Source organism: Pinus tabuliformis, chromosome 3_2, assembly GCF_031772625.1.
Source record: "Pinus tabuliformis cultivar Carrire ecotype Pingquan chromosome 3_2, CPIR1, whole genome shotgun sequence".
NCBI classification, from domain to species: domain Eukaryota; kingdom Viridiplantae; phylum Streptophyta; class Pinopsida; order Pinales; family Pinaceae; genus Pinus; species Pinus tabuliformis.
The window spans coordinates 585,750,058-585,772,643 of NC_142302.1; positions in this window are offsets into that span (position 1 = coordinate 585,750,058).

Here is a 22,586-nt window from a genome sequence, read left to right on the forward strand (position 1 = left end):
GCTGAATTTTTTCTTTAACATTGCTGAATTTTTTCTTCGTGTCTCTTGTCTACTATTACTGAGTTTTAGATATTACCGAGTTTCAAATATCATATAAAATGAAGTTATTACAATCTATTTATCGGTTCACAAAATAACAGAATGATAAAATATAAAATGTTTAAACATGAATGGAAACATAAGTAAAATCACAGTTTTAAAAAAAATCCCGAATATAATGTTGTTGGGTTAGCCTATGTTTTTAAAGAGAAAGGAGAAGAAGGTAAACATGAAAAGGCAAGAGATAAGGGTAAAGCATCTGGCAGGTCCAAAGAATGTGATTGTGTGTTGTGGGAAATGAAAATGATTGGATAAGGGTAAAGAATCTGGCAGGTCCAAAGGATGTGATTGTGTATTGTGAGAAATGGAGATGATTGGGATAGAGTAGAAGGGGTACGGGTAAAAGAATCTAGCAGGTCCAAAGAATGTGTATAGCCCGAAATGATTGCAAATGATGTGATTTTGTTAGGGTAATATTATATCAAAGAAAGATAACAGTAATGTTGGAAAAAAACAATAATGATATTAAATTATTTTGTTTGGAAGTGTATTTTAAAATTTAATATATCTGAGATGTGTAATTTTTTTATATGACATATATTTTTTTATAAAAATAAAATATTTTTTAAATAAAATAATAATGTCAATTATAATAATAATAAAAAAATAAAAATATACATTTAGTTAGTTTTAACTAAAAATATAATAAAATATCATTGCTTGGTCCATATTACAATTGGTTGTGAAAATTTGTAGTAAAAATTTGTCATTTTCATTCTTACTTCTCAACCTAAAGTAAAATATGTATATGTTCATATCAAGTAATATAATTTTACATTAATCATTTTTAGTGTGAAGAATATTTAATTGTTAAAAAATATGTATATATATTATATTAATTAAATGAAAAAAAATCATATTGTTAAAATATTTTAAGTAGTTTCACTATTCTATATTTTGATCCTTTTTAGGTTAAGATCAGTTTTGTCTAAAATCCAACAAATATTTATTGGAATTGCAAGTTTAAGTTGTGTACTCTATACAATCCAAGTAGCCAATAAAATTTTCAAAGCATTGAATCCATTTATACATTCAAAAATGTAATTTAAATAATATATATATCTTAACCATGGATATAGAAAATACTAAGAGGGATCAAATCTCTTTTAGATGCATTTTTTTTCAAGCTTTCCTCTCTAAAAGAAAATCACACTTCAAAAAATTTGATCCTTTTAAGCAATTGCTAGATTAGTAATTAAGATAGATCTATATTGATAATATATCTTGTTACTTGTAACATACTTACTTTCATATATATATATATATATATATATATATATATATATATATATATATATATATATATATATATATATATATACATATGTATATATCTATGTATGTATGTATGTATGTATGTATATTCTATCTCTAAAGAGCATAATGAAATAGGAAATACTCATTAAAAATTAAGAGTTCAATTGAAAACATGAGCAAATTGTTATTTATCCAAAAGTTTGAGGTAGTATAAGAGCTTTAAAGGTAAAATTGAAATAAACTTGCTAAGAAAGAGATATTAAAAATAACAAATTTTTTTGTTTTTATTAAATATAATTAAATGGTCTTAATTCAAGTGATTTGATAAAGATATTGCAAGTGACTCATTTTTAATATTTATAAATTAATTATATTTAACAAAATCTCAAAATATATATACAATTAAAATTTATATTAATCTTTAGATTTTTAATCTAAATTATATATTTAAACTAAACCTTGCTTTAAAATGAATGTACTCACAACAATGAATGCTAGTAATTTAACCTAAACCTTGCTTTGAAATCAATGTACTCAGAACTATAAATGGTAAGTTAATATTCAATGAAAATAATTTCAAATATTTAATATAATAATTTATGTTATTTTCTAAATTAAATATTAGATAACAAAATCTATATGTAATTTTATATTTTTATAAAATCAATAATATTTTGAAATCCATAGTTATATTTTATTAATTTTTTATAAATCTATATTTAAAATTTATTATTATAAAAAAAAAAAATTATTACTATCTTAAGTTATATATGTTATTTTTTCTCAAAATGATTAGGTTCATTTTCTTTCACCCTATTAAAAGTGAACCCATGTTTTTGTCCATCAATTCTGAAAGATTCTGGAACATATTCATACGATATCGTATTCAGTGGATTGTTTAATCTCTCTCTGGGGGATAAAGAAAAGAAATGAAGGATGATTATATAACATTGTTTAACCTCACAGTTTGAGCATTTCTAATCAATTTTCCTGTGAGGTCAACCATCCTAGCTGTTTGCTTTAAAATATTACGTCAAATTCAATTGTATAGAGATAACTCTCCTGGAATAGGTGATAAGACATCCATAAAAATTCTTACATTTCATAAACAGGGTTGACATAGTTGGCTAACCACAGTGGATTGAAAATTTGAGTACTTCTCGTCAACTTTTCCATGATCATGTCAACCATCCTAGATGTTGCTTCAAAACATTAGGCCAAAGTCGATTGTACAGAGATAACTCCGCCGAGTGGATTGCAAATTTGAGTATTTCTCGTCAATTTTTCTCTGATCATGTCAACCATCCTAGATGTTGCTTCAAAACACTAGGCCAAAGTCGATTGTACAGAGATAACTCCGCTCATATAGGTGATGAGACATCCATAAAATTTCTGGAATTTCATTAACAGGGTTGACATAGTTGTTTAAAAAGGGTGGATTGAAAATTGTGATACATCATGAAATATTATTCAAATGTATTAGTTAGTTGGACTGGTTACTTAAATTCAAAAAACCGATAAAAGTTTCTTCCACATTATTGCATCATCTTCTAAGCTTTACACGAAAGAACATGATATTCTGAAACAAAATCAACGCAATCAGAAAATTATTCACGCATAAGGATTCTCACACGTAATTCTTTTGTATTTTTTACTTAAATCTCCTCAGGAATTTTGTAATCTGATTATATATAGCACAGCCCTGAATTTTATTCTAACGAGGAGTCCCAAAGTTGGCCACCCCGGCGGATCATGTAATCCATATACAGACATATAACCTTGAAACTGTCATTTATTTATGTAGATTCATATAAACAGCAAGCCGAATCTATATTCCGCCACTGGATGGGATTCGTGGTGCAGGAGCACCGGGTTTTCTCGGAGCCCAACCGGCCGCCGTGGATGGTATTCGTGGTGCGTCCGCCGTAATTGGGATTCGTGGTGCAGGAGCACCGGGTTTTCTCGGAGCCTGACTGTCCGCCGTGGATGGGATTCGTGGTGCAGGAGCACCGGGTTTCCTCGGAGCCCGACCGTCCGCCATGGATGGGATTCGTGGTGGTTCCGCCGTTGATGGGATTCGTGGTGCAGGAGCACCGGGTTTTCTCGGAGCCCGGACGGCACCAGAGCCGCTAGGGTTTCTGGGATCAGAATTAGACATAGAATTATACGCGTGAGGTTTGCTTGGAGGTGCTACCCACAGATCCCGGCTCTCCCGGTCATCTAATTCCAAAGTCATATTGGGCATCAAAACCAATACAACTGCGATGGACGCTAGAATGGGCCACATGACCGGAATTACAGAACGTGCCATTATATCAAGAATTTCACTGCGAGAATTCAATGGAATGTTTGCAGACAAAGCTCCAATGGATAACTCTGATGTGACTGCAGTTTATTTATAATGGAATTGGGGTTGTTGCGTCTCGATCTGATTCTGCTCCATTAATTGTGGAGACCATGCAGAAGGCGTTTGCTTACACATTTATTCTGGCATCCAGCGATCGTTGCGGATTTTGTTGAAGAAAGTGTTCAATTATTTGAAGTTGCGAGGGCCACAGAATAAAATGAGGCTCAGTGGCGGTACAATCTGTTAAAGTTGCGATGGTGTTATCATGAGGAAATATTGTCTATCAGAGACGCGCTTAACGAGCTCTATCCTCAGGATGCAAGCAGCATAGGGTGGAAATTCATAGCATTTGTATAGATGGAAGCATTTGCGTTGCAACGGGAAATGCAAGTTCAGAGTCAAGGGTGTGCAAAGGAAGGTTTTGAGTCCGAATATATAACATCAAATTAATGGAGGTTAGTCGAATTAATTATTTATACCATATAATTTAATCTCTTCTTCTCCTAAAATCGAATATGTTGTTTTGTTAATATTTGAAGAAGAATTTGAAGTTTGAAATTAAAGTATTACCATTTTTAATATTACTTATTATAATTATGCTAACCAGTTATATCAGTTTTTGTTAGCATAATTGGATTTTGAACTTCTATTTTAAAATTTGAAATTCGATGTAATCAGGAAGAAACATTTAAAAAAAATTGGTGATGATTTAGATATAGGTGAATTCCAATTTTTTTTTTCAAAGAATTTTTATTATTTTATTTTATTTTTAATTACAATTTTTTAAACAATAAAACAATTCCAGAAATCACATTATACTAACCAACAAAACCAAAAAATTAAATAACTATGAATGCAAAAGAAGAGACCATATTTTTGTTTAAAAAGAACGGAAAATCTGATGATTTTTTTTTTTTTTTGGAGATTTAGATTATTGTTGTAAAATTTCCAAATTCTATGTACAAAAGAGTTAATTGAGAGTTCTTAATAGAAAAACAATTCAAATAATTTTAGAATCAATTTTTTTAAAACAAAATTTTCTCATTTAGAGAACCAATTAGCAATCCTCCAAAATTATTTAAACAACCAATTGGCAGTCTTGGCAAAATTATAAGTGCTAGTTTAGAAACTTTGGAGATCAAATTAAACTAGAGATTTTATAAACATGAAAGTTATGGGAAGCTGGGCAAAATTATAACCTCGTTAAAGATTAACGCGTACTTCGCAGATCAAATTATAGATTTTATAAACATGAAAGTTATGGAAAGCCTTAGAAACGTTAGAAATGGGACTGATACCAAGTGATAATAGGAAGATAAGAGAGCAATGAGAGAAATAAATATAGTGACTGGTAAACCTTTTAAAACAATTTAAACTATTCGATGAGTAAAGATTTAAAAAAAACTAAGTCATAATATTAAAAATGAAGGTTAATGGAAGGATTTCGAAAAGAAACTAAGCCATAATATTTATTGTGAAATTGATTCACAAATATCCATTTCATGGAAAAATTTAATTTATAAGTTATACATGGCCACATCACTCTCAATCTAAAAAATGTATATCAATTTTGGAAAAAAAAAGACCTAAATCACACATAAAAGGAACATATATATGAGAGAAAATATTAATTTATAAGTTATTTATTATATATATATATATATATATATATATAAAATTCCTTAAGTTATGATTTTTAAGATCACTGATACATTAGCTTGTAATATATTTAACTTGTGGTTTGAGTAATTGTAATTCAAAAACATTTAAGTTTTAAAAATCACTATCACACTAGCATTTGTCATGATTAGATTTTTACATATCAAGTGTCAAATGGTAACCTTTACTATGTCTTAGCAATACAAGCTGTCCCCATCGATTCTATACTCCTTGATCTATATATGATACAACAATATTATATCAATGTTTTTATTTTTTATTAAATTACTTTTAAGTTAAAATTAATTTTTAAAAATAAAATAATATTTTTTCAAAAATAAAATACTACAACAAAATTTATAAATGTATTTAATCAAATCCCATATAAATTAATTAATATATTTTAAATAAATGTTATTTTGTAAATGATATTTTAAAGCCCTTTATGAATAAACATTAATCTCAATTCACACATGATTTTTTGGAACTCTAGTATTAATGGTGTTACCTCTAAATATATGTCAAATTTTATAAATGTTATTTTGGGCTTTTATCCAATATCTATTTCTGTTCACTTCCTATGAATAACCGTACTTTTAAATATTCATACTTTATGATATTTAATTAGATTATTCCATCATAACCTTTTTCGGGTTTTCTTTCTTTTGGCGTGTTTTCATATTTCTTTTTTTGGATGTTTAAGGTTCAATAAAAGTTTCCAATTGAAAAATGTCATTGTCATACGCGAAGAATCAATTAATGTAATGCTGATATGTTCTTGGGTATAATAATATATTTGGGAATTGAAATTGTCAAAATTAAGCTAATGTTGATATGTTCTTGGGTATAATAATATATTTGGGAATTGAAATTGTCAAAATTAAGCATTTCTTTAGTGTTGATTAAGCAGATTTTTTATAAATTATTTAAAAGCAAACTGATATGTAGATGTTGAGAGTTCTTTAGAACCCAATGGTTATGTAAAGGTTCGAATCCTTTTGTGGTAACATTATTCTTGCAGGATGTTGAGGATATGTGGTTCTATTGATAGTATAATATTTATGGAATGTTTTAGTTCTATTGCTTCCCTCATTCCATATGAGACTAATATCACGAAAACTTTCCCTTAATGCTTTGTCTGCAAGATTAGAATACATCATTGAATCCTTATACACCATATCATGCATCCAAGCACTGGACTTAGAGTAAATCTTTCTTTCTGGTCCAAGGTGCTGTAAGTCCTTATGAGGCTGTAGATTTTCATCCATAACTTTGGTGTTTCTTAATTGCCAAGTGGGTTTCCATTTTTCCGCATAGATTGGCCATGAGGTGTTGTTTGGGATATTTCTAAGTTTTTCTTATTATATTGTAGGTTCCCATTCAGTGACAATAACCATTAGATGATTTTCTTTTTCAGATACTCCCGACTCAAGAAATCTGGTAGATAGTTTCTTTCTCCCTTTATATGCTCAGTATCAAAATCAAAATTTGCAAACAATGCTTGCCATCTAACAAACTTGGATTCACTAGAATTTTTAATGTCTTTTCTGAGAACCTTTTTTGGGTACAGAGGCATCAGTTCTGAGTAAAAATTTCTTGTGTACAAGGTGGAGATCGAACTTGTCAATACAATTCCAAGCCGCTTTGACTTCCTTTTCAATTGTTGAAAAATTCTGTTCGGCCAAATTCCATGTTCTTGAGGCAAATTGAATGACTTATTCTTCTCCATATTTTATTTGCTTTAAAATTCCTCCCCATCCAATATTACTGGCATCATTTTCTACAATTTTTGGAAGATTTTCAACTGCAAGAAAGAGAGTGGCTAAAGTTTTTACCTTGCCTTCTATTTTCCTAATTGCAGCAGTATGTTCTTTTGTCCATGGTACTGGTTCTTTTTTCCAATTGGTTCAGTAGGCAAGCACCCCCTTTATAGAAATTACTGACATAATTTAGGCATCCTAAGAATCTCTGTAGCTGTGTCTTCTCTATAATCTTTTCAGGAAATTTGTTGGCGAAATCTAATGCATGTTTTTGTAGTGTGATCTTCCCATCTTCAATACTATGGTCGAGGAATTTGATGGTTGTTTGAAACAACTCCATTTCCTTCTTGCTTAGTACTAGACCATTATTCTTTATTATCCGTGAGAATTTTTGAACATGTTTAAAATGTTCTTCAACAGATTTTGAAAAAATGAGTACATCATCTATATACACAATAAGCCAATCGAAGTATGGCTTACAAATCTGATCCATTATCTTTTGGAGTTTGGACGGTGCATGCTTTAAACCAAAAGGCATGAAATTCCATTCATAGTGTCCAACAAGAATACTAAAAGCAATTTTGAACCTATCTTCTTCTTGTATGGCAACTTGCCAAAAACCAGATTTCATGTCAAACTTGGAGAATATTTTTGCACCCACTATCCTACTTATCAAATTTCTTTTGTGGGGGATTGGATATGCGTCATTGGCTAAGACAATATTTAGAGGTTTGTAATTTATAACGAATCTAGGGACCCCTCTAATCAGTTATGAGTGTTTGTTGACATAAAATCCATAGCAGTTCGAGGGACTGTTAGATTCTATGATTAACCCTCTTTTTAAGAGATATGCAATCTCTTTTTGACATAATACTTGATATTCTTTGTCCATAGGAATTGCCCGACTTTTGCAAGGAATTCATGCATACTCTTTATTGAAGGGAAATTTGACTGCGTGTTGCTTTGTGTGCCCGAAAGCATTTGGGTTTTATGAACAACATTTTCTTTCAAGGTATTCTTTTAGATCTAAAATCCTATGTTTCAATTTGAGGGATTGGAGTTGTTCTTTTATCCTTAAAGAAATTTTGAAATCTTTCATTTCTTCTATCTTTTGTGCTATCAGACTTACTTCTTGCATGGTTTGGACCATTGTCTAGATCCTGGGTGTTGAGGTAAATGATAGAGTAATAGTTTGCAAAAATCCTTCATGGTTGGGGACAGATATGAAATAACCAGCCTTACCATTTGGTCATCTGGCTGACCCATGTGGCTCAACAGCAGTTAGGAAAACATTTCCTAGGATACAATATATGGGAATATTGTCGACTGCAAATTTTACATTCATACAGTAATTTGAGAAACAGATTGTGGCTCTAGGAACTTCATATTTGAATTCTTGTGTTCCTACTCCAGTAACTTGCCTACATGTTGTTGTCCAAAATTTTGCAGGGATTAGCTTTTTATTCAAAACATTAATATCTGCTCCTGAGTCTATTAATGTTCTCATTGTGAAGATTTCTCCTTGGATATCTATTTTTAACAACACATGATGTTTTTGATACTATATGGTCATTATTTTCATATTCCCAAATCCCAAATTCTCATGCTGTTTCCCTTCGAAAATATCTACATTGGGATTTATCCGATAATCTCCTTGCTCCGTTTCTTTTTATTTTTTCTATTTTTGTTTTGAGCTCAACAATTTCTTTCTAGATGATGAATTTCATGGTTGACTTCCCCTAGGGTCAAGGATCTGGGCTTTGTATGTTGTTGATTTCTTTGAAAAGACTTTGTATTCTTTTCATAAGAGGCATCCACAAACAAAGCTTTAGAGATGGTACCTTTTGAAGAACTACTACTACCTTTGTGCAAGGTTTGTAGGAATGTTTCTAGGAGCTTTTCTTTTAGTTATCCTTCTGCAAGCATCTTGATGCTTGACAGAACTTTAGTTTCATCATCATCTATGGTATGTGTCATACACACCTTTTCTTTCTGTGTATTTTTTTCATCTTGTTCTTCTGAATCAAAGTCTGATTTAGTTTCAGAGAGGCTACAATGACATTCGTTAGTATCTGTGCAATCACACTATTGTATATGCATGTTTATATGTTCATCACTATAATTTGGGTCTGAATTGATAGACTCAGTTGATTCTGGTGAACTACAATAGTCTTGTTTCATCAAATGTACTTCCTCTTTGAATTGAACTAGTGGTCTTCTTACCTGTCTCTGTGTTCTTCTGAGGAATTGTTCTTGTGACTTCCTGCCTCTGTTTGCCCTGGACTATTTTCCCTTAGGACACTTATTGTTGTATGCCTACTTTCTCCACGTAGCCAACAACTGATCATTTGTTGCCTCTGCAATTTGAGGTGAATATCCTTTGGCGCAAAATAATGTGTGTTGGGCATGGTCTTGTAATACCCTTTCCTGGGATGTTTTCTTGTTTTCTCACGGAGATTTCTGGTTGGTTGTTTTTGTCTTTTCTTCAAATTTTTTATGATCTTTCTTTTCTGTACAATATTATCATCAATTGATAATCCATATTTGCTGTACATAGACTTCTTGTCAAGTAGTCTAGACAATTTATGTAGAGACTTATGTACCTTCATGCTAGTGCATAAGCCTAACAATGCTTTTGTGACATTATAATATATTTCTCCCCATGTATATGTCTCAAAAGAAGTTTGGAAAACTTCTTTCCTTTGGATATATTCTACAAATTTAGATGGAAGTGTTGCTAAGTAGACTTGTTTCCATAAGGTGTTTTGTCTTTAAACTCATAAATTCTTTGAGTCCAATCCCTATGAAAGTCTTCATATTGTGACATTTTTTTGCATTTTAGATTCATTAGAATCATTTGATGTTTATTTGAAATTTCAACAGTTGCCCCACATGAGTGTTCAAGGATGAATGAGGTTAAAGCTCCTATCATGTTATTTTGGGTATCTCCATCCTCTTTATGGAATATATCTCCTTCTTCATCTTTGACTACTTCTGCTTCCATTTTATCAATTAGAGTAGGAGAAGACTCTACTTCCCACCATCTCTGTAAGGTTCCTGTGAAACATTGTATGAGGGTTTTTCATGATTCAACTTTAGACTTTCCCCTCATACACATCATTTTGTATTAAGTATAAATCTGATCAATCATTTTCCTGATTTGAGCAACACTTAGTCCATCTATATTCCATTCTTTGTAGGAGCCAGACTAGAAAGTATGTGTCTCAGGAAGTTTGCATTTTCCATTGAGATAATGAACTGGATATCTAGTGTATATACTGGACAATGGTTCAAAGATGGGAAAAATATGGTGACTCGAGGAGTCAGGTTTTTCTTCTTTGGATATGTCTTCTAGGAATGAATAAATTGACTTTTTAGGAGACTCTGCTTGTTCTTCAGGCGTTTCTTTGGGGAAGAGAAGAGGGAATTTCTCTATAGATTTCATTGCATGATGGATGGGCACATGATGGCTAAACAACATGGAAGTGGGGATGTTTTATCTTTTGTTGTTATAGTGAGCTTTTCAAAATGCTCAGAAAGTTCTCCTATGAGATCTTGAGTGGATATGAGTCCCGAATCCATTCTTTTATCCATCTCTTTTATCTGTGCTGAAGATTCTTTGACAAATCCTTTCAAAACTAAAAGTGAAAAATTCATATCATTCACGTTCTTATTTACATTATTTACAACAACATGTATAGTATCAAAGAATTCCTTTTTCTCAGTGGTTTTTGCCATATTGAATTCAAGCCCTTTAATTGCACAGTTTGTCGAGTTGATTTGTTCACTGGATTTTTGTATCCTTCCATATATTCCTAGGGCTGAGTCATCTTTTGACACTAAAGGAATGGCTTTGGCAGTGCTTGCTACTTCTCCTAACACAATTCCCTTGAATGGAGGGAAAGTACTACTAGTTTCTAGTTTGCTTCCATCACAGGCTGTCCAGGAATGTTTTTGTGTAGATGATGATTCTGCATCTTCCATTTTTACTTTTGTTTGGTCTCCTAATATTTTGTAGGTATAAAAGGAGATCCATGAGTTTGTGCTATCCATAAAGCTTTTCCATTGTAGCGAAAGTGTATTTTTCTCTTGAGAAGTTTTACTAAGACCAAATTCTTGGGCCTCAGGGTGAGTATGCAGATCCCAATTTAGCATATTTTTCATCTATTTGGAATGAATTCTATTCTTTGGGCATCCATCCATAAGAGAGAAAAAATTATACATCTCTGGTTTTGATGGCTTTTTGCAGTTTGAAGGAACAAAGTTTTAGAATCTTGACGAAGGAATTATACTTTCAAGTTGTTCAAGATATCCTAGACCATATCGCCGAGTTCCAGGAGGATGCATCTTACTAAAAATTTCAGTAAGACGTGGATCTTAATTTTCAAGAGATGGTAACTCATGTATCATCATGATAGTATCATGAGGAAATGGTATATTTGCACATTTAGGATTTGGTCAGAATTTGCAGAAGTAGTAGGAGGAGCTTCACTAGTCCTAGGATTATGGTTTTTGTGTAGAACAAGCTCTGCGAGAGATTGTAAGAAAACTATTGTTTGGTAGATAGGACATTTTACTTCGAGAGTGGAAAATTGTAATAACTGATCAAGTTCAAATAAATCAACATGTGACTAGCTTAAAGATGGAATATCTACAAATGTTGAAGTAGATGGATGAAATGAAATATGATCTATGTTTATATGATATTTTGTGGCTTGACAGGCTTCTTGTATTCTTTTACAATCCAAATTAGACCTTTTAGGGGAGGACAAAGTAGCTTTAGTTGGTCCTTGTATTTGAGCAGTCGTGATACTTTGAACTTTGAGCCACTGAGGTAGATCTACTACCCAGCTATCACAAAAGCTAATATCTTCCCATTTGATGGTCTGATGTTCAATTTTTTGATTGTGAGCATTAGTGATTACTAGGGTGTTGGATTTTGACTCTTGACTAGGTGTATGCAGAATGGTTGGATACAATGTGTTGGTGTGCCTGAAACACCCTCTAGTATGTACTGTAATATTTTTCGTTTTTCTTTTCATATCAAAACCACTAGTTTTGATTTGCAATTGGAGGATGTCCTTAATGTGTTCATCATACACATATACTGAGAAATTTGTTTGGCAATCAAACCATATAGGACCATTTGATAAAGGAGCCACGATACCACCAATTAATGAATCAGTATATTTTTTATGCGTGATATATATGATAGTAGCCAACACATATGTATTAAGCCCTATATGGATTAAATAATTTATGCCCACTCGGATACAACCAAGATGTAGATAAGAAGTACCATGTATTCGAGCTTCTTCCTGAAGCTTTTTAGGATCTAAAAGGGAAATGGTTTGAATGGATTCAACATTTTCTTTTATCTGAGAGACACATTCTTTAACAGTGACTCTAATTATAGCTTTCAAATGAAACACAGATAAATCACCATAAAATTCTGATGGGCTTATGGAAGGGAGAGCCCATCGGGCTGATGTCTGACTTTCTATTAACTCTATTTCTATAGAGTTAATCATTGAAGATGATGCACTATGAAACATATTTTCCATATCAAAATTATGTTCTTGTGTTTCTTCTTTATGAAATTCTTTGAATGAAACAGATTTTCTTCCTGGTTCCATGTTATCTTTTGAGAGAGTTTAAAAGATAAATACCCGTATGAATGAGATGTTACTCGGTCTGATACCAATTTAGAAGCAAGGGCTTCCTCTGAAGGAGAAAATGAAGCTTGCAGTGCAATTTCTACATCTTCTGTGATGAATACACAAACTCTTACATGAATTCATACACGAACCTCTGTATCTTCATTCAATAATGCTCTTCAATGACCTCTTGCCAACACGAGAAAAATGTCCCTCGATCCTTGGTGGACCTCTAGCAAGCCTCAGATGAACCTCTCCTCTCATAGAGTATTTAAAATAGCATAACAGAACATAAACTCATGCAGAACATTTTGAAAAGCTTCTCACTTTTATTGATTTCAAAAGATGAATTACAACGCTGGAAGATTTAGAGAAACTTCAATCAGAGATTGACTGCTTGGGAATTTACCAGATGATACACCTTATATTAAGATGCACTCCAGAGGCTATCTGGCCCTTTGTAGACTCTGTCTTTGAACTTTCTCAAACAAACTCAGACTCAAACTTAATGAGTTCATCCAATTTAGGTTCTTACGAGGGTTGTTAGGCTCTGATAAGCAAGATTTTCAAATTCGACTCTAAAGAGACTTTCTTTGTGATGAGAGCATATCAAACACAAACATTCACAGATGCAGAGCAGGAAGATTATCTCACACTTCAAACAACAATATTTTCACTCTTAGACTTTCATTTAACTCAATTTTAATGATAAGTTAGAGTAACAAAATTCATGGTTTTAAAAATTGGAACTAAGTTTTGAATGGGCGATATATCAAATTAGGTCAAATCAAGACTCAATTAAACTAGATTGAATAAATCAGAAAGAATATATAAAATAGTTGTTTTTAATGGAAGAATTTATTTTTAGAATTTCATAACACTATTCCAAATTATTAGAGGCAAAATTTGCAATTTTTGCTAATCTATATACCATGTAAGGGTGCATGCATCAAAATGGCAGAAAGAGAAATACATATTATCAACAAAATACATAATCAATGAGGTTTTAACTTCCAAATGGCTACTAAAGTCCAAAAACAATGCATAGCTCCAAGTACTAGGCCATTGCTATACTATAAAATTGAAATTAATAGACAATATGAATCGATCGTTCATCAAATTTATACTTGTATAGATTCTTCCCTACCATTCGTCTCCTCAAACTTATCAAACTTTTCAAGGTATCCTTCCCTATTATGTCTTATCACTTCATCTGATGCATCACATGGGATTATGTGGCCACTTATACCATCCAAATGTTTCTTCAACCTATATATGCACACCCCCCACACTCGCCCCGAAAGATTGGGAACTTGCATTATTTGACCAACATTTTTCCACCAACAACATCATAGTGGACCCATATAGGATCTTTGGCTTTTTAGGTCATGAGGGATGATGAAATCAAAGATTAGAATGGAAAGATATCTACAAATAAAAAAATAAAAATGCATCTAAGTAAAATGTAAAACCTATTAAAATTTTCAAAACAAAAAGGAGACATATTTAACCGACCCAAACCCTTTTTTACTTAAAATAGAAGAAAACAATGAAAATGGGGATAACAATCAAATCTACAAATTTTCAAGAGAGAAATCATACCTGAAAATGAAACCAGTTGTTAAAGCCTTATCTCAAAGACATTAACTCCACTAGATAGCTATAAACAAATTCCAAGATGATAAAAATCTCCAAAGTTTTTATTTTTGCTCCAAAGCCTATTGTTTTTACTGACTCTCCAAGATCTCATATGCTCACAAACACTAGAAATCACATGTGTGAGGAAATAGGAGTTTATGAATTCTTTTAAAGTTGTGTGGATAGTTCCCAATGGGGCTGGACAACAAGGTGGGGCATGGGGTTGGAGAGCGAGACCGGCACCACACCTTGTTATAGACATTTTTGTGCCTCGCATCATGGAGCATGAAATGTCAATAATCACAGGGATCCTCAGTCCCTAAACATGTTGTTCTTACCCCTAAAAGAACAAGGTCATCAAACAATAGCACTTCCAATCAGTTCTCCACCTGAAAACACTTCAAAACAGGCTTATTTTGGATCATGTCAGCTGCTCCACTGAGCTTCTGCGCTGGAATGCAACTGTCCCTCCTTGTACCTGCGCTGGAAGTCAAGATTAATGAAGGCTACCTGCGCTGGGCGAGATTGGCCAAGTGGCACAGTCATCCTGCAAGGTGTCAACTGCCCAGGAAGCTTCCAAACTGACACTTGGTTCATGAGATTCGCCCTGTGATGAGTAAGAGGTACTTGATCACCATGTGTAAGCAAGGATCTCCAAGTGGACTCAAGGACTGAAGTTTAACTGAAGAGGGAGTGGACACAAGGCAGCTTCATGTCAGTCTCAAGCTGACTCATCCTCTCTTCTTCTCTCCTATATATAGAGCTCTTCTATGAGGTCTAAGGAGGCTGGAATTTTGTGTAAAGCAAGGAGGTGCTGTTGGTTTACAGTTAGAGCTATTGGGTGATTGTTTTACTAGAGGTGAAGAGGAGAGTTCTTGCTGCTGGGGAGGTGCTGCTGGATTGGAGCCATCATTGGTTGTAACCTTCTCAGAACCCTGTTACTTCTATCAATAAAGTTTTGCATGTTCTCCTATATACTTGTATTGCATTGATGTGTTGTATTTACATGTATATTTGATTCACTCTAATCCATGTATCAGTTATGAGTACTTGTATCTTGTAGTTTCCTCTCTTGTTTGTGCAGGATCTGTGTGTAGCTGGACCGGCAAAGAGAGCAAAGAGCTGGGAACAAGAGACAAAGAGAGAGGACAAGGATCGACTAAGCGAAAGACACCAGGTTGGTTAATCTTTCTTCATTCTCTCTGTACTTTCATAAAGGAAATCATCAAAACTTTACTTTCAGTTGTTGCTAAAGACTGTCACCTTTAGAGTAGGGATAGGGTCATCCGCATCGGATACTTTTCCCCACAACAAACTGGCGACTCCACTGGGGAACCCAGTATCTTGTTGGTGTTTGTAGTATTTTGCTATTCATTTCTTGAAGAAAAGAGTACCAAATCGAAAAGCTTTTGACTATATCAAAAGCGAAGTAGAGGGACTGCTACTCTTGCTCATTTGCTGAGCAAATTCAAGATTTGAAGAGCTTATCTACAAAAGACTCTTTACTCTTTGTGATAGATCTTCATCCTCTTGATCATCCCTTAGCCTGTACTTGACCTATAGCTTTTTATTTCAGCAAAAACAGTGCATTTTTGAGCTTTTTATGACCCGGAATTCTTTGTAGACGAAACTCTCGTGAGTCAGTGCAGGCTGTCCACAGGCAGTCTGCATTACAGCGCAGGTGCTCCCTTCGGGAACTGTGCTGAGAGTCAAACTGGTAGACTAGAACCTGCGCTGGTCCAGTTAGCCATAGTCTTCCAGAGGTTTCCCTTTGTGTCTGAGCCCTGTTTTCACTGATTTTTTGCTGATTGCTTGCTGGTCATTGTACTTGCTGTAAACCATTCTCCTTGACATTATTCCACCTCAGTTGTGTGATGAAACTGTGAATGTTCTTTCAGTATTTCTTGTTTCAGTTACAGTTTCCCATTGTGAAAAGCGAACCAGTATAGCTGTGACCTCTTAGATCCTGAACTGTAAAAGTGTCTTTGTGATCTTATGAGCTAGTTTTATTACTGTTCATGGCTGTTTGAGTTTGTTTGCTTTTCATTTCATGGTTTGAATCTATACATTTCCTGTGTTTTAAACAAGTCTATCATAAGGTGTCTTTTTGATTGTGGACAAGCTTGTTTATTTCTACTTGAAATTAGATTCAAAATCATACAACAGTTTCCTTTCTTTCTAGCATCAACATTAAGGATAACGAAAAGAAATACATGCATTGTGCATTTTGCATTTGACTGTATGCTTGACGATTTAGGAAGATGTGCATTTTAGTGTGTGTTCTTTGATCTGTGGAAAAAGTTGTGTCTTTCTTTTCCCTCAAGTAGATTAAGGTTTTCAAAGTTGAAAGATTGAAAAGATTTGCTTCTCATTCTTAGATTGCATATAGGAAGTTGTATATATACATCTCGTGGCGAACCTGAAAGGCAAACTGTTAAGAAAGATCAACATTAAAATAAACTCAATTTACATAACAACGCTTTGGAATTTAACGCAAACATCTAGAGGTCTAGGTAGAGACGTGTTCCGGCGTCGTTAAACATAGTGACTGTCGATCTCTACGAAGGTGGGTGATTCCTCCTGAGAGTCGGTGGCACTAACACGGACTTGAGCTCCCGCGTACCATCGCGTATATTGGGAGACCCCTATAGGCTTTTATCCTTTATCCTTAGGAAACCGTGTCGGTCGCCCTACTGATCGCGATGCAGTGAACACAGCATTCACGAAGATCGACCACCCGTACCGTAAAACGTATTCTGTGGTTTCGCGAAAGGTTTGGCACACCCTCTGCCTAGATCTCCAGAGCAGTTTCTTTTGGCCTTTTTCAAACTCTATAACTGAAAAAGTCCAATCGAGCATTTGTCACTTCGGGCTCGTTAATACATCGAAGGCGACTAGAGTCATCTTTAGCTTTTTCTCGACTCTTAAAACATGAAAAAGCAAGTTTGTGTCTAAAAGCGTCATTAATAAAATTTATTTTAAGCGGAACATAATCACCTATTATTCCCACGTTGATCTTTCAGTTGAAAAGTATGGAGCCCACCAACCAAGGAAATAACCTTGGCGGAAGTCCAAATCCCTTCTCCTCTTGGGGAGATGTTGGTGCGCCTCATATGGCTACATTGTCACTTCCAGGGTTGACAATCGGCCTCCCTGTATGGCTCTTTTCAACTAATGTAGTCCAGATCGCCACTAATCCTGAGCAGTCGAATCAACAGTCAGAACAATCTAGAACTACCCACCAGCCTTCCACTTCTTATGATACTTCCTCTGATCCTTCATCTTCGCAAGGTAGAGCTGGCAAAAGCCAGCCTCCCAAGGAGAAGAAGGAAAAGAAGAAGAGAGAAAAGAAGCAGAAGGAGCCTATGGCGAAGGCGACTGTGGGCAAGCAGAAGAAAGCTGACAGAAACCCACACACTGCATCGACCGGGCCTAAATCGCCATGTGTCATTTGCAAAGGGATCCACTTCCATCGTGATTGTCCTTGTATTCCCCGGATACTAAGGGACTGGTCCCCAAGGTTGCGCAATCCGGTAGCATCAACCTCTGGTTGTCATGTTGATTGCAATCCGTCAACTAACGAGAGTGAAGGACGAAGAAGGGGACCAAGATCACCCTGTCTATTGTGTGAAGGCAATCATGCCATCCACAAATGTCCATTCTTAGATGAGGCAAAGAGAGTTTTGGAAGATCGTCCGGTATCACCGTTACGACTTCCTCCTGGATACCAAAAACTCGTGCCTAATCCCTCGATAGTTGAAAATCCAGCTGGCCCGCTCAAGTGGTCAGCTGAAGTGTCGGTCATTGAGAATGAACCTACTGAATCCAGACCAGACGAAAGTCTAAAGGTCGAAACGGCAGTTGACCCGGTTCTTCCTTCAGAGGTTCTATCGTCCAATGACTCCATCATTGAAGACCCGTCTTCAAATGACACCGTCGCTGAAGAGTCGTCTTCATGCGACACCCTCACTGAAGAGAATAAGGATGACACCATCCAGGTTCTTTTCATCAGCACCGACTCCGATGAGCGTCAGGGCAATGCGCCCATTCCTTTATCGCAGGAAGGAACATCATCAGAGTCATATCCGGCCGTATATTCGGTCCCACCACCAAGCAACCTGGTTGTATCCTTTGATTGGAATCAACTAGGCAGACCCCGGTTACCAGCCAGTGTACCATTCAGAATCATTGTCTAGATCTATAGAATGATTATGGCTGGTACTATCATTGATGAAGGGGCGTCTGTGAGTATCCTTTCCTCTGTTGCTTGGAAAGCACTGGGTTCCCCAGCGCTTTTACCTGAGTTGAGAAATCTCTCAGGTTTTGATAAAGGAACCAGTCGACCATTAGGGATCCTCCCCAATGTACCAGTTACATTGAAAGGGAAGACCGTCGAGATGAACGTGATGGTCGTCCAAGGACCCTTGGATTATAACCTACTCCTTGGACGCGACTATATTTATTGCATGGGAGCGATAGTCTCCTCACTCTTTAGAGTAATGTGTTTTCCACACGAAGGAAGGGTGGTCAAGCTCGTAGACCAACTTTCGTTTCCGGGATCTCGCATCGCAAATAGTCAAATACCGTTCCTAAATGGTCTGTTCACTCAAGATTCGCCTCCACCCCCAGTCCTCCTTCCCGATGAGTGCGAGTGATTCGGAAAGAAAGACTAGGACCCAGGGGGCATGCACCCTGGTCTGCTTCGGGCAGAAGAAACCCCGGGTATAAGGAAGAATTTCCGCAGAAGAATATGACTAGTCCGTACCCCGTCCGTAGGAAGTGGGGTTGTTCTGGAATAATAATCTTTTGTTAAAGTTATGTGTTTGACCAAAGAGTCATTCACCTTTGTCTAAAAAAGTGGGCGATGCCCAAGTAGGAATTCCCTTATCGCAACGAATAGTAACCGTCTTTGAATTCAAGCCTCGCCCATTAAAACATATGTTTTGAAGGATAAGCAGGGGCAGCCTACAAAGTAGGGGACTATATTGTTGTGACAGAGGGTAACCATCTTTGGACAACCCAATGATAGACACCGCCGAAGAAAGAGATTGATTTGCGGCAGCAAATCGAACCGTCTTTGGAATAATAAGAAAGAGGCAAGCCTCCCTCAATAATACCAATGTTTTATCTTTGAGTAGTGTTCTTCCATTGTCACAAAAAGCTGTTTGTTAAAAGTGGGCCGACGGGAAGTCTGAGTACTGCGTAAGACCCCTTAGAATAACGAGAAGACAAGTATCGTTAACATTAGATTGGAAAGATGACAAGTAACTGAGAACACCCAAAGAAAAGCAGAAGTAGGGGAGAGGAGGGGCAGCCTCGAAATTCTATCCTATACCTGGGGGCATGCAAACCTTCTGGAGTGCAAGCTAGGATCGGTTATTTATCTGGTTTTAAGATTAGCCGTTTCCAAACTTGCATGAAAGAAGCCTGTGGGGCAAAAGTAAAATTTGCCAAAAGTGAGCATAGCTGTGGTAAGGCATAAGCTCTATAAAAATTGGTCCTTACGGGAGGCGTTCTTTTTATGACTGGTATATCGAGCAGTTTTAGCATATAGTTCATGCTCGTTAAAAAATAAACGCAAAATTCGAGCAGTTTTATGACTGAATCTATGCTCGTTAAAAAATAGAAAAGTGTGAGCAAAAGTTTCCCCCAGAGTTCAAGCTCATGGAAAAAATGAACCGGTAAATAACCTTTTGAGATCGCGAATTCATCAGCCATAAGAGCCTTGATCGTGTTGTCATCCATCACCTCCACCGTTCATTTGGCCGATCATTCACTTCCATTTGTGTGTTTACCTCTTTTGAGAAACAGCTGCGAAGAGTGATTCCACCTAGCCATCCTCGTAACACTGCCGTGATTGGAAAATTCCAACCTGTACCTGGAATCTGTAGCTATCCCTGTTTATCACTCGTTCCTCAAAAGACGAGTCTTCTTTCAGCTCTTTTCACTGACTCGTAAAATATGAAAAGTTTGCCGAGTTTTGGCCTTCCAGCTCGTTAAATGACCGGAACGCTATCCCTCCTCTAAATTTTAATCTTTTTGGACCTGAGGGATTATTGCACAAAAGGATCGAGCGCTTGTCTTGTTCGGCTCGTTAAAAGTACCGAACAGCCATCCCATGCCCCCTGGGTTCCAGTCTTTCTTTCCGAATCACTCGCACTCATCGGGAAGAAGGACTGGGGGTGGAGGCGAATCTTGAGTGAACAGACCATTTAGGAATGGTATTTGACTATTTGCGATGCGAGATCCCGGAAACGAAAGTTGGTCTACGAGCTTGACCACCCTTCCTTCGTGTGGAAAACACATTACTCTAAAGAGTGAGGAGACTATCGCTCCCATGCAATAAATATAGTCACGTCCAAGGAGTAGGTTATAATCCAAGGGTCCTTGGACGACCATCACATTCATCTCGACGGTCTTCCCTTTCAATGTAACAGGTACATTGGGGAGGATCCCTAATGGTCGACTGGTTCCTTTATCAAAACCTGAGAGATTTCTCAACTCAGGTAAAAGCGCTGGGGAACCCAGTGCTTTCCAAGCAACAGAGGAAAGGATACTCACAGACGCCCCTTCATCAATGATAGTACCAGCCATAATCATTCTATAGATCTGGACAATGATTCTGAATGGTACACTGGCTGGTAACCGGGGTCTGCCTAGTTGATTCCAATCAAAGGATACAACCAGGTTGCTTGGTGGTGGGACCGAATATACGGCCGGATATGACTCTGATGATGTTCCTTCCTGCGATAAAGGAATGGGCGCATTGCCCTGACGCTCATCGGAGTCGGTGCTGATGAAAAGAACCTGGATGGTGTCATCCTTATTCTCTTCAGTGAGGGTGTCGCATGAAGATGACTCTTCAGCGACGGTGTCATTTGAAGACGGGTCTTCAATGACGGAGTCATTGGACGATAGAACCTCTGAAGGAAGAACCGGGTCAACTGCCGTTTCGACCTTTAGACTTTCGTCTGGTCTGGATTCAGTAGGTTCATTCTCAATGACCGACACTTCAGCTGACCACTTGAGCGGGCCAGCTGGATTTTCAACTATCGAGGGATTAGGCACGAGTTTTTGGTATCCAGGAGGAAGTCGTAACGGTGATACCGGACGATCTTCCAAAACTCTCTTTGCCTCATCTAAGAATGGACATTTGTGGATGGCATGATTGCCTTCACACAATAGACAGGGTGATCTTGGTCCCCTTCTTCGTCCTTCACTCTCGTTAGTTGACGGATTGCAATCAACATGACAACCAGAGGTTGATGCTACCGGATTGCGCAACCTTGGGGACCAGTCCCTTAGTATCCGGGGAATACAAGGACAATCACGATGGAAGTGGATCCCTTTGCAAATGACACATGGCGATTTAGGCCCGGTCGGTGCAGTGTGTGGGTTTCTGTCAGCTTTCTTCTGCTTGCCCCCAGTCGCCTTCGCCATAGGCTCCTTCTGCTTCTTTTCTCTCTTCTTCTTTTCCTTCTTCTCCTTGGGAGGCTGGCTTTTGCCAGCTCTACCTTGCGAAGATGAAGGATCAGAGGAAGTATCATAAGAAGTGGAAGGCTGGTGGGTAGTTCTAGATTGTTCTGACTGTTGATTCGACTGCTCAGGATTAGTGGCGATCTGGACTACATTAGTTGAAAAGAGCCATACAGGGAGGCCGATTGTCAACCCTGGAAGTGACAATGTAGCCATATGAGGCGCACCAACATCTCCCCAAGAGGAGAAGGGATTTGGACTTCCGCCAAGGTTATTTCCTTGGTTGGTGGGCTCCATACTTTTCAACTGAAAGATCAACGTGGGAATAATAGGTGATTATGTTCCGCTTAAAATAAATTTTATTAACGACGCTTTTAGACACAAACTTGCTTTTTCATGTTTTAAGAGTCGAGAAAAAGCTAAAGATGACTCTAGTTGCCTTCAATGTATTAACGAGCCCGAAGTGACAAACGCTCGGTTGGACTTTTTCAGTTATAGAGTTTGAAAAAGGCCAAAAGAAACTGCTCTGGAGATCTAGGCAGAGGGTGTGCCAAACCTTTCGCGAAACCACAGAATACGTTTTACGGTACGGGTGGTCGATCTTCGTGAATGCTGTGTTCACTGCATCGCGATCAGTAGGGCGGCCGACACGGTTTCCTAAGGATAAAGGATAAAAGCCTATAGGGGTCTCCC